Raw genomic sequence first — 16875 nt, forward strand, 5'->3', positions numbered from 1 at the left:
GCAAAGGAAAAGCACAAGGCTCAAATTATTATATATGGAATGGTAATCAGCCAAATGCTTGATTCCATGGAGTATTTACAAAGTTGGAAATTGGTAATTTTCGGGAAAAGGGCTACGATGAAACGTGACGACCGTTATCTTTCCCTTCCACTCTGAGTTGCGCTGTATTTGTGCTTCGTAGAAGATGACCTACTGCTGATGAATACTCTGCTATGGATTTTGAATGATCAAGTTTGTCCTGGACACAGTTACTTGCCATATATCCCTAACTTTTGCGTAAACTACCCCTTTCGGGTTTTAAGTCTACCGGGATTGAATAAATTTTTGTTTATGTCTCTAACTTTTGCCTGAATCGCCCTTTCGGGTTTTCGATTCACCGAGACGCTCTTTTTTGCCTAAGCCGCTCTTTGCGAGTTTTCAACTTAGCGAGCTGTTCTTTTAATTATTTAGGCGAAGTATTTCTTGACTGCGTCGACGTTCACAGGACGGGTGAATTCTTCTCCATCCATAGTCGTGAGTATTAAGGCTCCTCCTGAGAAAGCTCTCTTGACCACGTAGGGGCCGTCATAATTGGGAGTCCATTTCCCTCTCGAATCTCTGAGAAAAGATTGAATCTTTTTGAGTACAAGGTCGCCTTATTTGACTGTGCGAGGTCGAACCTTTTTGTCGAAATCTTTCTTCATTCTTTGTTGATATAGCTGTCCGTGGCATAAAGCTGTCATGCGCTTTTCTTCGATTAAGTTCAATTCATCGAATCTGCTTTGACACCACTCGGCTTCTGTTAATTTTGCCTCCATCAAAACTCTCATTGATGGAATCTCAACCTCTATAGGTAGGACTGCCTCCATGCCATATACAAGGGAGAAAGGAGTTGCTCCAGTCAAAGTACGTACTGATGTACGGTAACCATGAAGAGCAAATGGGAGCATTTCATGCCAATCTTTGTAAGTGATGACCATCTTCTGAATGATTTTCTTGATGTTTTTGTTAGCTGCTTCTATAGCTCCATTCATCTTTGGTCTATAAGGAGATGAGTTGTGATGTTCAATCTTGAATTCTTCACAAAGCTCCTTCATCATTTTGTTATTCAAATTTGACCCATTGTTAGTGATTATCTTGCTAGGAACGCCGTAGCGACAGATGATGTGATTCTTGATAAACCTGACGACAACTTGTCTTGTAACGTTTGCATATGAAGCTGCTTCAACCCATTTGGTGAAATAGTCTATGGCTACCAAGATGAAGTGATGTCCGTTGGACGCTTCTGGTTCGATCATTCCAATCACGTCGATTCCCCACATGGAGAAAGGCCAAGGGGAAGAGAGTATGTTGAGAAGAGATGGTGGCACATGAATTTTATCGGCGTAGATCTGGCATTTGTGACACCTCTTTGCGTACTGGTAGCAATCTGACTCCATCGTCAGCCAATAATATCCTGCTCTCAGTATTTTCCTTGTCATGGTATGTCCATTGGTGTGAGTACCAAAGGAACCTTCATGTATTTCTCTCATGAGTATTTCTGCTTCTTTTCTGTCAACGCATCTGAGCAGAACCATGTCGAAGTTTCTCTTGTACAGAACATCTTCATTCAGGAAGAATCTACAAGCTAACTTTCTCAAAGTCTTTCTATCTTTCTTTGATGCTCCAAGAGGATACTCTTGCTTTTGAAGAAAGTTCTTGATGTCATGATACCATGGTTTGTCGTCGATGATTGCTTCTACTGTGAAAACATGAGCGGGCCTATCCAGGCGCATAACATCGATCTGAGGAATGTCATTCCAATGATTTATCCTAATGATGGAGGAGAGTGTGGCTAATGCATCAGCCAAGTTGTTTTCTTCACGAGGAATGTGATGAAAATCTACCCTGTCGAAGAATGGTAATAATCTTCTCGCGTAGTCTTTGTAAGGAATTAGCCCTGGTTGGCGTGTTTCCCATTCTCCTTTGATTTGATTGATGACCAAAGCAGAATCTCCGTATACATCCAAGTGTTTGATTCTTAGATCCATGGCTTCTTCGAGACCCATGATGCAAGCTTCATATTCGGCCTCATTGTTTGTGCACTTGAAAGTTAATCTGGCAGTAAATGGAATATGGGTACCCTGAGGTGTAACAATAATTGCCCCAATTCCTCGTCCATAAGCATTGACAGCTCCGTCAAAGATTAAGCCCCACTGGGATCCTATCTCAGGTCCTTCGTCTGGTAGTGGCTCGTCGTAATCTTTCATCTTGAGGTACATGACGTCCTCGTCCGGAAAGTCGAAACTGGTTGATTCATGACCATTGAGTGGATGGTGAGCCAGGTGCTCAGCTAGAATGCTTCCTTTCACGGCTTTCTGTGCGTGATACTCAATGTCATATTCTGATAACAACATCTGCCAACGGGCAATTCTCCCGGTTAAGGCAGGCTTCTCAAAGATGTACTTGATTGGATCCATATGAGAGATCAAACAAGTAGTATGTCGAATCATGTACTGGCGGAGACGCTTGGCAGCCCAGGCCAAAGCACAACACGTCTTCTCGAGCATGGAGTAGCGGGATTCACAGTCAGTGAATTTCTTGCTCAGGTAGTAGATGGCATGCTCTTTTCTCTTTGTCTCGTCTTGCTGTCCAAGGACACAACCCATGGAGTCTTCTAAGACGGTTAAGTACATTATCAAAGGTCTTCCTTCCACTGGAGGAGACAAGATGGGTGGTTCGAGCAGATATTCCTTAATGTTGTCGAACGCTTTCTGACAATCGTCTGTCCAGACGCAACTTTGATTTTTCTGTAGAAGTTTGAAAAGAGGAGCGCAAGTTGCAGTCATGAGATATATGAATCTCGAAATGTAATTCAGACGTCCAAGAAATCCTCTAACTTGTTTCTCGGTTCTGGGTGAAGGCATTTCTTGAATTGCCTTGACTTTGTCTGGATTTACTTCAATTCCTCGTTTGCTGACAATGAAACCAAGGAGTTTTCCTGAATAGACACCAAAGGTGCACTTGTTGGGATTCAGGCGAAGCTGAAACTTCCGTAAGCGTTGAAATAACTTTGTCAGATTCTGTATGTGATCTTCTTCATTTTCTGATTTGGCAATCATGTCGTCCACATAGACTTCCACTTCCTTATGCATCATGTCGTGGAAAAGCGTAGTCATGGCCCTTTGATAAGTTGCCCCTGCGTTCTTTAGTCCAAAAGGCATAACACGGTAGCAGAACGTGCCCCAGGGGGTGATGAAAACTGTTTTTTCCATGTCTTCAGGTGCCATTTTGATTTGGTTGTATCCTGAAAATCCGTCCATGAACGAGAAAACTTTGGATTTTGCTGTACTGTCTACCAACATATCAATATGTGGTAAAGGAAAGTCATCCTTAGGGCTAGCTTTGTTCAAATCTCTGTAGTCGACGCACATGCGGACTTTTCCGTCTTTCTTAGGAACGGGAACAATGTTAGCTAACCACTGAGGGTATTCTGAAGTGACGAGGAAACCTGCGTTGATCTGCTTTTGAACTTCCTCTTTGATTTTCATGGCCATCTCCGGATGAGTTCTTCTTAATTTTTGTTTGACCGGAGGGCATTCTGCTTTTAATGGCAAGTGATGCTCCACTATACTGGTATCCAACCCTGGCATATCTTGATAAGACCAAGCGAAGACATCTGAGAATTCTTTGAGCAGCTGTATCAAACTCTCTCTGATCTCTGAACTGAGCGAAGCTCCAATCTTAACCTCTTTTTTGTTTCCATCGGAACCAAGGTTAATGATCTCTAGAGGCTCATTGTATGGCTGAATGGCCTCTTCCTTTTGTTGAAGTAACCGTGAAATTTCCTTTGATATTTCTTCGTCTTCTTCTTCCTCTGCCTCGAATACAGGAAACTCAAAGGTTGGAGAAGTCATACGATCGCACGTTTCAACGGGGTATTTTATGATTAATCTGCATATGTGTGATAAGTTTTATTTAGACAACGAGGGAAGACTCGGTGTATGCAGTTAATGGAATATTTGATGTTTTTTAAGGGTGTTTTTTAGGATTACCAATTTCCAAAAAAAGAAAAGGGAAAACTAAACGAAGGAACAGAATGACATTTTTATTTATTGACAGTCATTTCTTGAAACAAAGACCCTATAAAACAAAACTCTATTGCTTTGGGCGAAGCAAAGAGGGACATTTTCCTAAGAAATAGTAAAATGCAAAGCCCTATGAAACATCTCTTCACCCTGGGCTATGGTGAGAGGACAAAATAACGGTGAAAGTTCCTACTTAGGAGTGCGAACAACAGTTGAAACTTCAACAGCTGTCCAGTAGTGGCGAACCCCATTGTGCACTAAGTAATCTGGAACCTTAGTCTTAAGCTGGCCTGTGGTAGGTCTTGATTTACCAACCACTGTCTTTGCAACACTCAGACGATCTTCTTCTACTTCAGCAGACTGAGCGGTGTGAGCATACCCATTTCCGAGTGGAGTATGTCGGTTTTTCTTTTGAGGAAACTTCCAATCTTCTGAATGGAGAGACTCGTTGTCGGAGACACTTTTGAGATCCTCCTCTTCTGTATTTTGGTCTTGCTCTTCTCCCAAGATGGCATTGACTAGATATGTGAACTCTAGATCCGTAGCCTCGGAAGGTGACTTGGGGATATAATCCTCAATGATGATTTCACCAGTAGATGATGATGAATAGCAAGGGTTATACATCTCTTTTGGCTGAGAGAGGTACTCATAATCAATGTTCCATCCAGTTGGAACAATATCTTCAAGAGAGATTCTTGAACTTTCAGGAGCGGAGTATTTCACCATATAGTCGAATTTTCCGCTTGGTTCTCCTAATGTATCCCAAGTTTCTTCGGGGATAGGAGGAACTTCTTCTGATGAACCATGACTTCTGGTGGTGAAGCTGTCAGTAACTTCATCCCTGCTTGGTTGAGTCTTACTTTCAGATCCCTTAGTCGGATAACAACAAGGTGGATCAGACTCTGGTAGGGAGATGTATCCTGCTTTGTTAAGATAGGATAACCATTCCTCTTTATCGGTGTTTTCCGTACCGATGGTATTGACTGTTTGTTGAACAGGTTGAAGAAAACCTCCACTGCTGAAAGTTTCTTGAATGGGGAGAACTACCTCAATCCCTGGGATAGCTTTTGATGATGTCGGATAGAATCCAATTCCTGTTCTGTTCTTGTTGTTGGTAGGAATATTAATGTGTCCCCAACCACTGGTAGTACCATCCTTTACAACTTGGATTGCATCTTTGTATGAAGAGATAAACGCTGCTTTCTCCTTTCCTTTGTCCAAGGAAAGTGCTTGGAATTTAGTTCCAACAACTTCTTTTGGTTCTATGTCGGAGAATGATGACAGGTTGCTGACGATCAGAGCTCGTTCTCCACATACGGTTACCAATTTGTCATTTCTTATGAACTTCAGTTTCTGATGAAGTGTTGAAGTAATTGCCCCAGCCTCATGAATCCATGGGCGACCTAGCAAACAACTGTATTGTGCTGGAATGTCCATAACCTGGAAAGTGATTTTGAACGTCTGAGGTCCAATAGTTATGGGAAGATCTACTTCTCCGAAAACTGACTTTCTTGATCCATCAAATGCTTTGACGATGACATGACTTTTTCTTAGAGGGTAATCTTCGAAAGATAATCTTGATAATGTTGATTTAGGCATGACGTTGAGAGAGGATCCATTGTTTATTAGGACTCCTGTGAGTGTATTACCCATGCAGCCAACTGAGATGTGAAGTGGAAGATTGTGGTCCACTCCTTCTTCAGGAAGATCTTCGTCACAGAAACTTAGGTTAGTTCCGGCGGAGATGTTGGCAATGATGTTGTTGAATTGGCTTATTGTAACACTTGGTTCTACGAAAGCTTGTTCCAAAAATTTCTGTAGAGCTTCCCTATGAGCTTCAGAACTCAATAGCAGGGAAAGAACAGAAATCCTAGATGGAGTATGTAGTAATTGGTCTACAATGTTGTATTCACTCCTCTGGATTAACTTCAAGATCTCATCATTTTCTTTCGCTTGAACAGCATTGGTCGGATGATTGTCTTGCCTATGTGGTACTTCCTCTGAAGGTTTCTCCACATTTTCTGTTGTTCTGTTGAAGACTCGTCCACTTCTGGTGACTCGACTAACATCAGCAATGTTGAGAACAGACGGTAATGGTATTTCCTTACCATTTTCAATGAATGTAGCGTTGTACTTGTATGGTATAGCCTTGCTGGACTCATACGGTACAGGACCTGGTAAGTAGATGACTAGTGGTGCAACTGCTGTCTTCCTGCTATCATACTTAACTTGCATAGGTTCATCTTGATTAATTTGAGGAGATACGGTAAAGACTTCATCATCTTCTCTGTTGGCAAGAACAGTAATGGTATTGTCATCCATCAGCTTTTGAATGTCGTTGCGAACACGCAAACATCCTCGTGAATTTCTTCGACAGATTTCGCATCTACTGTAAGCGTGGAAATCTGTTCCAAAGTAGGCAAGTCCATTTAAAGTTTTGTGGAACCTGACTACCGATCCTTCAAGGTCTTCAACTTTGTAGATTTTGTATTCTCCTGGACATCCTTGAACCATGTTGATGTCATGTTCAGTTCTGACTCGGATATGTTGAATCCATCCCAAGTCCATTTGTTCTTGTAATGCAGCTTGAACTATGGCACATCCTTGATTATTCTTTGGACAAATATCGCATGTGAAGTAGTTGTGTGGTGGTACATGACCGTACCCAGCTTGTTTAGCGTGCATCCTGACAAGATTTTCCCCTATCTGACGAATGTCGTAGATTTGAATGACATTGGGGTGTTGATCTATCAGATTTACTGAAGCTTCTTTATGCTGCGGCAAAGGATTTGCTTGGACGTTTGGATTAGTATCTTTGAAGGATAGCATTCCGCTTTTCACTAATCGTTGGACGTCAATCTTGAAAGATAAACAGTTCTCAATATTGTGACCTGGTGCCCCCTGATGATAGGGACAAGATTGGTCAGCCTTATACCATGGTGAGGAACTATTTGTAGGATTTGGAGGACTCCTTGTCTGAATGAGTCCTTTTGCCAGTAATGTTGGAAACAATTCTGCATACGGCATTGGTACGGGGTCAAAGGCAGGATACCTTGGAGCCCGATTGTTGTAATTTGGAGGTCGAACCTGCTGCTGAGGTTGCTGCGACCTTTGTTGAATTTGTTGTTGCGAGACCTGAGGTTGATAAGCTGGCGCTGAGTTAACAACCGGAGTTATTGTTGCAACTTGAGGTTGGAATTTCTTCTTGATTTTGTGCAAGACATTGCTGACATCTTGATCCTTTTTCTTCTGGAAAGAACTTCCATACTTCCTTGGACCAACAGAAGATTCTGGTTCTTTGTTCAAGCGTCCTTCTCGAACTGCTTCTTCTAAACGCACACCCATGTTTACCATCTCGGTAAAGTCACATGGTGCACTTGCAACCATTCGGCCGTAGTAAAATGGACTTAAAGTTTTGAGATAGATTTTTGTCATTTCTTTCTCTTCAAGTGGTGGACAAATTTGAGCAGCAACTTCACGCCATCTCTGAGCGTATTCCTTGAAGCTTTCTCTATCCTTTTGAGTCATGGCCCGGAGTTGATCTCTGTCGGGAGCCATATCCAGATTGTACTTATACTGTTTGACGAAGGCCTCTCTGAGGTCTCGAAAAGTACGAATCTCTGAACTGTCCAAGTTCATGTACCATTTGAGTGCAGCACCAGTCAGGCTGTCTTGAAAATAATGAATGAGCAATTGTTGATTATCAGTCTGAGTTGACATTCTTCGAGCGTACATCACAAGATGACTTTGTGGGCATGAATTCCCTTTATACTTCTCGAATTCTGGTACTTTGAATTTGTGAGGAATCTTAACATTTGGAACCAGACAGAGGTCTGCAGCATTCTTTCCAAATAGATCTTGCCCTCGGAGAGTCTTGAGTTCCTTCTGCATTTGCAGAAACTGTTCTTGGAACTCGTCCAATCTTTCATACACGCCAGCATCCTCACTTGGAGCGTGATGATATACTTGTCCGCCTTGCGGGGGAAAAGTATGCATAATGGGCTGTGGAGAAGCCATGACAGCAGATCTCGGTATCTCAGCATTCTGTTGTGCGAAACCCATTGCCGTTGCTCTTGGAACTTCAATTTCCAGAGGTTTGTAACCCTCCGGTGGACGCATATCCATGATGACTTTTGGAGCTTCAGAAGCTGGAGGTATGTACCCTTCTGGAGTAAAGTTATACGGCATGCCCCAAGGTCGATCAGGCCCCTTTGTGGTTCTTCTGGCGTTGGTCGATTCTGCGCAACTACCAGGGCTTCTACCATACTATTGAGTCTTTCAACAGTACCTTTGAGAGTATTAATCTCTTCTCTGAGTTCTTCATTCTCTTGCTCAAAGTCTTCCATTCTTTTCTTGCGACTTGAACGAGTGTTGTATGGATGAGACAGCTTGAAAGTCTTTGTTCACCTCCTTCTCCTCCTCTCTTTCTGGAGAAAGGAAAGTAACTCTTAGATCCGCAACAATTCTCGTGTCAGTGCGTACGACTAAAGCGATGCATGATATGCAATTAAGTTATTATTTTTCAAGGAAACACCATAATTACGTTATGAAACATCAAACTTTTATTAATTAAGCGAAAACGCCGTTTTTACACACTTTGAAAATGGAAATACAGAGAAACTGAGAGAAAGGACTCTAAAACTTTGATGATGAGCCGACTTCACGTTCTAACATCTTCTTCTGTTTCTTGAGCTGAGCGTTCTCTGACGTGAGTTGATCGATGATCCAGGAAGCAGGAGGGATATGATGAGAAAGTGACGTTTGTGTCACTTGTCGATCGAGTACTTCAAGTAACTCATCCTTCCTTCTTAGGATGTTTTGAATATCAACATTTTCCATGTTGACAATTCGATACTTGTTCCTCCAAGCATTCCTTTCTTGGCATACCTTGTTTAATGCCGCTTGCAGTTTTTCAACATCGGTGGAGAAAAGGTAAATTGGTTCCCTTAGGGGAATAGGTTCTTGATGTTGATATGGCATCCTGAGCTTGAATGCTCTGACGCGTACCCATTGAAGGTAAGGATCCAGGGAGATGCAAAGATGTTTTCCTAACAATCTTCTCCCTTTGCTGTGAACAAGACGCCAGGCTTGGACAATTTCCTTCTTCAGCATGTTGCCATGATCGTCAATGTTCTTGAAGAACAGACCCTCCAATTGAATGTTACTTGGTATATTTTTCATGGGATAGCCGTATTGAGGACAGGCTAAAGCTGGATTGTAACTGATCCCTCCCTTAGTTCCAATAAGGGGTATGTTGGGAAAACTTCCGCAACTGAAGAGGATCTTGGTTTCGTCGTTGTCAGGACTACACCACTCAATGTCCGTATGAGTGAGAGATATGATTTTCTGTGACCAGTAAAGGCCATCCCTCATGTTCCAGAAAGTGCTAGACTTTGGCAGGTGCGAAACGAACCATTCGTATAACAACGGTACGCAACACGTGATTAATCCTCCTCGCTGCAGGTTTCTTGAATGCATAGAGTGATAAGCATCCGCAAGCAAGGTTGGAACTGGATTTCCAATTAAGAAGATCTTAATTGCATTGATGTCGACGAAATCGTTAATGTTAGGGAATAAAAACAATCCATAGATAAGCAAAGCCAAGATTTCCTCAAAAGCGCTCATATCTTGGATGCTGACGAAGTATCGAGCTTGATCAAACAGGAATTTGGAGGGAAATCCTTGAATTCCTCCTCTACTCACCATATGAGTTCTAATGTCGACTACATTCAAAGGAGTAGTTGCAGCAATGATAATGTCGTCAGGATTCTTTTCCAAACCGGAGTACGGATCTTGCGCGTACACGGGTATTCCAATCAGACGAGAGTACTCCTCTAACGTAGGCATGAGCTGATAATCTGGAAAGGTGAAGCAATGATACGTTGGATCGTAAAACTGTACCAAGGTGGGAAGGATCCCAACCACCATGTTGGTATTGAGCAAAGGCAGAAGTTTTCCATACTTCTCCTTGAAAGCCTGGGGGCTGACCACCAGTTTTCCGAGCTTTCCCAGTTCCTCGACCTGGGGAATCTTGAAGGTGTATTTCCTAGCTCTCTTTCTTCCGTAATCCATAATATAGATCCTTAAGTCCTTTCTCCGTTTCTCTCTTTCTATGAAGTTCAAAACGTTCGTTATTTAGTTTCCTTGAAAAACGACTCGAAAAAGACTCTTTTTGTTTTTAGTTGTTTATTAATGAATGATGCATGAATGCATGAATGCACACACAAGAGTTTTAAACAAACATGGCGTTGAAGGGTATAGTGGTCATGAAGTCCAAACGCAATCCCCGCCCCAATGGTAAACTAAGGTTAAGGATTTTTGTACCTGTAGAACGGGTTCTAGGGGTCTCAGAGTTTTTGCTCAACCTTAAAGATACGTTGATTGGTATCTATAAGAGAGTTTTCTCTGAGTGTAGTATCTGCGTGACAATTACTTCCGTAATCACCGCTCTACGTCCTAAAAAAAGGCTTTAAGTGGGGTTAATGTGTTTCTAGGTCCTCCTGGTACAAATCAGTCTCGGAATGCAGTGGCGCAGTTAATCACAACCAGCCAGGCAAATCCCAAGAGTAGACTTGGAAACCAAGATTAGAGGGCCTTCACCGGGAAGACATCCTCCATCCTATCTTATGTTGCACTCAAATCCGGGTATAGGATTTCTCACCACAAGGGGGAATCAAGCCCTTTCCCGATACAGAATAAACAAAATAAACAAATATAAATGCAGCAAACACATGAAATGACACAGAGGTTAGTCAGGACCTCTCTTGTTTGAGGGGGAATTTGGCATCCCTAATTCCTCATTGGGGCTGGACCAGCAACAGGTCAACCATTGGTTTGGATGAAAAACCAAGGTTTTTAACACTTATATCCCCAGCAGAGTCGCCATTTTTCTGTGGTGTCGTTTTCTTTACCTCCCCGTTTCACTTGGGAGGACGGCACGCTAAACCCTTCACGCAAAATTTGGAAGGAGAATGCGCCCGTGGTGGGATGAATTTTGTTTCAGTTCTTCCTACGATATCACACGAACTTTCTTATTGGTCCTACGAGTAGGAAAGGGAAAAAAGATCTCAACTAAACCCTAGGAGTTTGCTAAGTGTGGGGATTTCACCTAGACTAGAAATTCTGGAGTCCGGGGGGTCGGTTATACATAGGGAAGTGTTTAAACACCCTACATATCTGTAGTACTCTACAGGAACCTTCTCTGTGTCATTGTGATTGTGTTTGCTGCTAATGATTGGGAAAGTTTCTCCTTTGTGTTAGGAGAGAGAATTGAATTGATTAAAGAAAGACAGACAGATAGACAGACTGACTATTTTTGGTATTTTATTAGCTCGCTGAGATTCCTTGTGAACCTCATGCCTACATATCCCTAGTGGAAGTCAAAGCTTAATGTAGTTCGGGGAACTAACTAGGGAAATTACTTGTTTTTGGTGCCTTGCTTGAAGCTCAAGGTTGAAGCTTGGAATTAAATCTCTGTTTACAGTAAAGAGACATGAAATCATCTTTACAGAGAGGTATTTGTACTATTCTACCACAAACATTTAAAAGTGACAGAAAAGCTAAAAAAATGATGTTTCATTAAAGGGGAGTCTACTTGGTTGATCAAGTATGACAGCCATTGTGCCTCTAAAATGAAAGAAAGATGCTCATCCAAATTAGGGAAAGTGTACAAGTTTGGGGATGTGCCAGAGCATGTCTTTCAGAGTCCTAAATGGGAGACTTTGAATGAAATTGAAATTGAAATGTTTGTTTGTTTGAATGTGGTAGAGTAGTAAAAATATCTCTCTATAGAGATAAGCAATGTCTATTTACTATATGAAAGATTTGACTTTAGCTGGCTTGAATGAGGCCCAAGCTTGAGGCTTTTTGATTGATTTTATTGACTTATTGAAATGATAACTCCACTGGGGAGTATTTAAACTAAGGAGTTTTTTGGTGTTCTGTATGAAGCCCAGAATTGAGGCTGACTCTTCTTAGGGAAACTCTATTTGGGGAGATTATCTCCTAAGAGAATGAATCTTTGATTTTTTGAAAGACTGATTTTGGAGGCTAACCCTTTCCAGGGGTTTTGACTCAGCTGGAGAAATTGTCTGTTAAAAGACTGACTTTATCATGTTTTTTGGAGGCTGACCCTTTCCAGGGGTCGTGACTCTTTTTGATTAATTGACTTTGGAGGCTAACCCTTTCCAGGGGTTGTGACTCTTTTTGATTAATGGCAGAAAGATTATCTAGTGGAGACTTCTTGTTTAAAGCCCAAGATGAAGGCTGACTCATGCTGAGGATAAGCAAATATGGATCCTAGACTCTGCTAAGGAAGATTGATGAAGATAAGGGTGACAGAGACTGTCCATGTCTCTCATTCCAAAAGGTGTACTCAATGCAAAATTGAGACAAACTTGGCTTGTTAAAAGTCTGGTTTAAATTGGAAGAAAACTCACCAGGGTAGGCTAAAAGGTGACTAAAGACCTGTTCCTATGTTTATAAGAAACCGGATGGGTCCTTGTATACAAGCTCAAGAGGAAGCTGGAAATGCTTTTAAGAAGCCTGTGGGTCCTTGTACAAAGCCCAAGAGGAGGCTAATCGAGGGTCCTTGTTATAGCACAAGAGAAAGCTATGTAGTTTTGAACTTATTTTGGCTCTAAGCAAATGGGTAAGAGGTTTCACCGGGAATAATTCCTCTTTGGGTGGATGTGTCCTATATTTTTGGATTCTAAGGTTTTTGCCAAGATGTTTCACCGGGAATAATTCATCTTGGGGGTTTGAACTACAAATCTCTAATTAGGAAAGAGCCTTCACCGGGAAGACATTCTCCATCCTAGGTCATATTCCTATAATATATATATAGTTTAACTGTCCTAAGGTTTATACTCAAACGTAGTTCTAAACTAATATATATGCACAATTTATATTTGACAGTAATTTAAATAAAGACTGTAAATTGAAAGCTTGTAAAGCCTAACCTGGATGGAGTGGAGGCCTTTGAAGAAGTATGTACTAAGCCTCAACAGTAATTTTGTTGTTTTGTTGATAATAGTTGAATATTTATATGATAAACAATTAAGGGTTTTTGAAAACAGAAGAAGTGAAGATGGACAAAGGTCACATAGGTATCTGAAGAGTTTCACCGGGAATAATGCCCTTCAAATACCAGAAGAATGTTTTGAAAACAGAAAGAAGATTTTGAAAATACAGTTTTGAAAACAAGCTAAGAAGAGAAGGTGTTTGGGACTTACACTCTATTAGAGGCCCAGTACTTTATAGTACTGGTGTAAAATTAGTTTTGAAAATGATTTGAAATAATATAAGGTTTTGTTGTTTGAAAACCTTAATTATTCGATTTATTCGGAGATTGAAAACAGTTTTGAAAATTGACAGAAAGTCAACTTAATCAAGGTAAGGAAAAAAGATCTATGCCTAAATAAGACCTAAATAATTAGGGTTTTATCATAAACTTTATTCACAAAAATAATTAGGTTAAAACAAAATGAATATATGCATTTAAAGTATTTAAGAAAACACTTAAAACATACTATTTTAAACCTAATAAAAATATATGAAATAAATAATATTTTTATGATTTTTTTGATTATTCATAAAATAGATATATTAAATGACAAGTGTGTGAATAATGAAGTGAAAATAAATTAATTTGATAGGTTAAATAATTGGTTGAAGTTGTGAAGAAATCAAATGGAAAAAAGTGGTAAAAAATAGGGTTTTGTCACCAACCAGGTTTGAACCCACGCCCTTTATGTTACCAGCCCAAAACAACACCACTGAGCCAACGCGCGCTTAGTGACAATGACACACACCCATTTGGTTATGTTTCAAAACAAGTGGTAAATCATTGAAAAATAAAAGAATCAAAAAGTCTGGGGCGAGGGGGATTCGAACCCCAGACTTGAGGCATGAGGAGACTAAGGGCGTATGTGAGGCCACTAGGGAAAACGATGAATTCGTTTGTAAAACGCATACTACTCAAAATTAAATAAACCCTGCCCTTGGATTTGAATTTTGCGCGCCACAGCCATGGTCGTCTTCTTCCTCAAGCTCTCAAATTCTAAAATTTCTAACTCTCTGGTTTCTCAACTAAATGACATGATGTAAACATCAATTTTGCTCTAAATTTCCCCACGAACTCAGATATGTAACTAACATTTATTTATATTAGCTATAACTACCTAATTTCTCAGAGAACTCTAGGAACACATGAACCCTAAATTTGAAATTAAATGACAAACAAGATGAATAAATGAATGATGATAGAGGGTTTTCAATCCTCTGATGATGCTGAACAAGATAGAATCGAGCTATATCATAAAGAGTGCTTAAATTAAAGAGGTGGAGTTCAGAAACTTACCTCTGAAAATGGAGGTCGTGAGGATGATAGAGAGCAACTGGGCTTGTATGAATGATCCCAAAAGCTTCCTTGGGACTCAGTGATGCTAACTGAATGCTTGTTGTAACCTCAATCTTTCTGAATTGTTCTATGGACCTCCCTCGATTTGAGCTTCAAGTGAACATGGAGAGTGATGATTCTTGAGTTACAGATGAGCTGCAGCCATCTGAACAGCTTCACTACATCCTATGGAACGTGCCTGGATGCTTGGCTCGATTGGAAACCTTCTGAATTGCACTATGGACCTTCAACTGCAACAACTTCAAAGTGAGAGCAACAATGGTGTTCCTCCACTTACAGAAATGATCCAGGTGCTTGGATCACCTCAAATGACCTCCCTTGAGATGTTAGAATGCTTACTTTCCAAAGATAAGCTCTGGTTTGAAGAAAACGATTCTTCTTGCCAAAGAACTTTGAAAAACAATAAGCATGAGAAGAGAAAGAGAAAGCAAGGAATATGGTTGCTTTGGTGTGTTTTTCTACTGAAGTATGCCCTCCTATTTATAGGCAAATGAATGCAGATCAATTGGCTGTGGTGAGCTTGCTTAATGAAAGAAGTTTGGTTTCTTAGCCAAGAAGAAATTTTGAAAAGATCCTAAATGCAATGATGCATTTTCGGGCTAGCTTCCCATATCCATTGATTCTATCTGATCTTGGGGAACATTTCAGATGCAAAGTGAGCTCTAATTGGTTGGTGAGAAGATTCCTTGGGTGATTCATCAATTTGCCATAAATTCACAAATGTAATCATTACATAATCACATGTTCTTGTTTTAGGAATCTTCTTCAATTATCATGGCATGGTAAAAATGAATGCATGGTATGTTTTCAGATGTGTTATGGGTCGTGTAGCATCCTTATTTGAGGTCATGTGCACAAAATTTCAAAGTTCCAAAATGGTGCATGACCTATAATTTCACTTCATGAGGCCAACTTTGAACAAGCATAACTCTTAGCTCAAAATGAATTTGGAGAAGGTTGAACACAATTTGGAAAGCCCTAAACATCTACTTCAAATCATTAGTTTGAAGTTTCTTCAGAATCCTTTGGCAAATTTGTGAAAAATGAGGCCAAAGTTGGAAGAAAACTAGGTTAAAACACTTAGAAAAATTTCTAAGTGTTTATGACCTAAAACTCCAAAATTTCCAAAACTCTTAAATGATTGATCTTTTGAAAAAAGTTCCTTTGTAAGATGTTGTTTTATTTTGCAAGATCTACAACTTTCATGTTGGAAGTTTTTTTAGTTGTGTAGGTGAAATTTTGAGTTCCCACAGTGCCCTCAAAAACCCTAATTCCCGACTTTTTGCTCCTTGGTGAATCTCTTTGAATTTCTTTGGTCAAATGACTTTAATATCCATATATTGATGATATGGATCTTTGAAAGTCATGGTTTGACCAAAAATCTTAAAAGTCAAAGGTGAACCCATATAGTTGACTTTTTCCTGATAAAGTGAAAATTTGGACTTTTGTGTAGAATCAAGATCTTCTCCTCAAATGAATGATGTAAATGGATTATATTGAGGTAGTAGAGGTTCTTGAATCATGTCTTGAATTTTAGATCCATGCCCTGATTAAAAGTCAACCATCCTGGTGAATTAGGTCAAAAACCCTAATTGTCGACCATATGAAAATAATGACTGTAGACTTTGAATTGAGGTGTGATGTCCAGTGGATCTTGTCATATGAGCTATTTGAAGATGATTGATGTCTTTGAATGATCCCCTGGGGCTTTTTAGGGTTTCCCAAAGGTGATCCCTGATTTTAGTCCTTGATAGGCTAAGAAACCCTAGTCTGGTGACCTGAGTAAACCTGTACTCAGATGACTGGGTGTCTAATCAATCATAGGTGAAATAATGAAGCTCTTGAGTCTTATGATTGTATTAGAGACTAATCCTTCTATTGATTGATCCTTTGCCTGAGTTTTCTTGTTTTTGAGCATCCTCAATTAAATGCCAGATGAAGAAGTGACTGCTCGGGGTACTTGCTTTGACCTGGTGAAAATCCTAAAGATATGTCATCTCAGGGGGGTCAAAAATTAGGGTATGAAACCTTTTCTCATCAATCAAGTTTATCTGGTCCAACCGAGTCTGAATCCAATCGTCTAGATCGGCTTCTTTCATAATCCTTAGGGAAGGGATCTGAATTTCAATTGGAAGAACCGCCTCCATACCGTAGACTAAAGAGAATGGAGTTGCCCCTGTTGAAGTACGCGCAAATGTGCGATAACCATGAAGAGAAAAAGGTAACATCTCATGCCACTCTTTATAGGTTACTTTCATCTTTTGTATGATTTTCTTGATGTTTTTATTGGCAGCTTCCACTGCGCCATTCATCTTTGGTCGATATGGAGAGGAATTATGATGCTTGATCTTGAACTGTGTGCAAAGTTCAGTAATCATTCTGTTGTTTAGATTTGTGCCATTGTCTGTG

The sequence above is a fragment of the Vicia villosa genome, linkage group LG7, assembly GCF_029867415.1.
Source record: "Vicia villosa cultivar HV-30 ecotype Madison, WI linkage group LG7, Vvil1.0, whole genome shotgun sequence".
Lineage (NCBI taxonomy): Eukaryota > Viridiplantae > Streptophyta > Magnoliopsida > Fabales > Fabaceae > Vicia > Vicia villosa.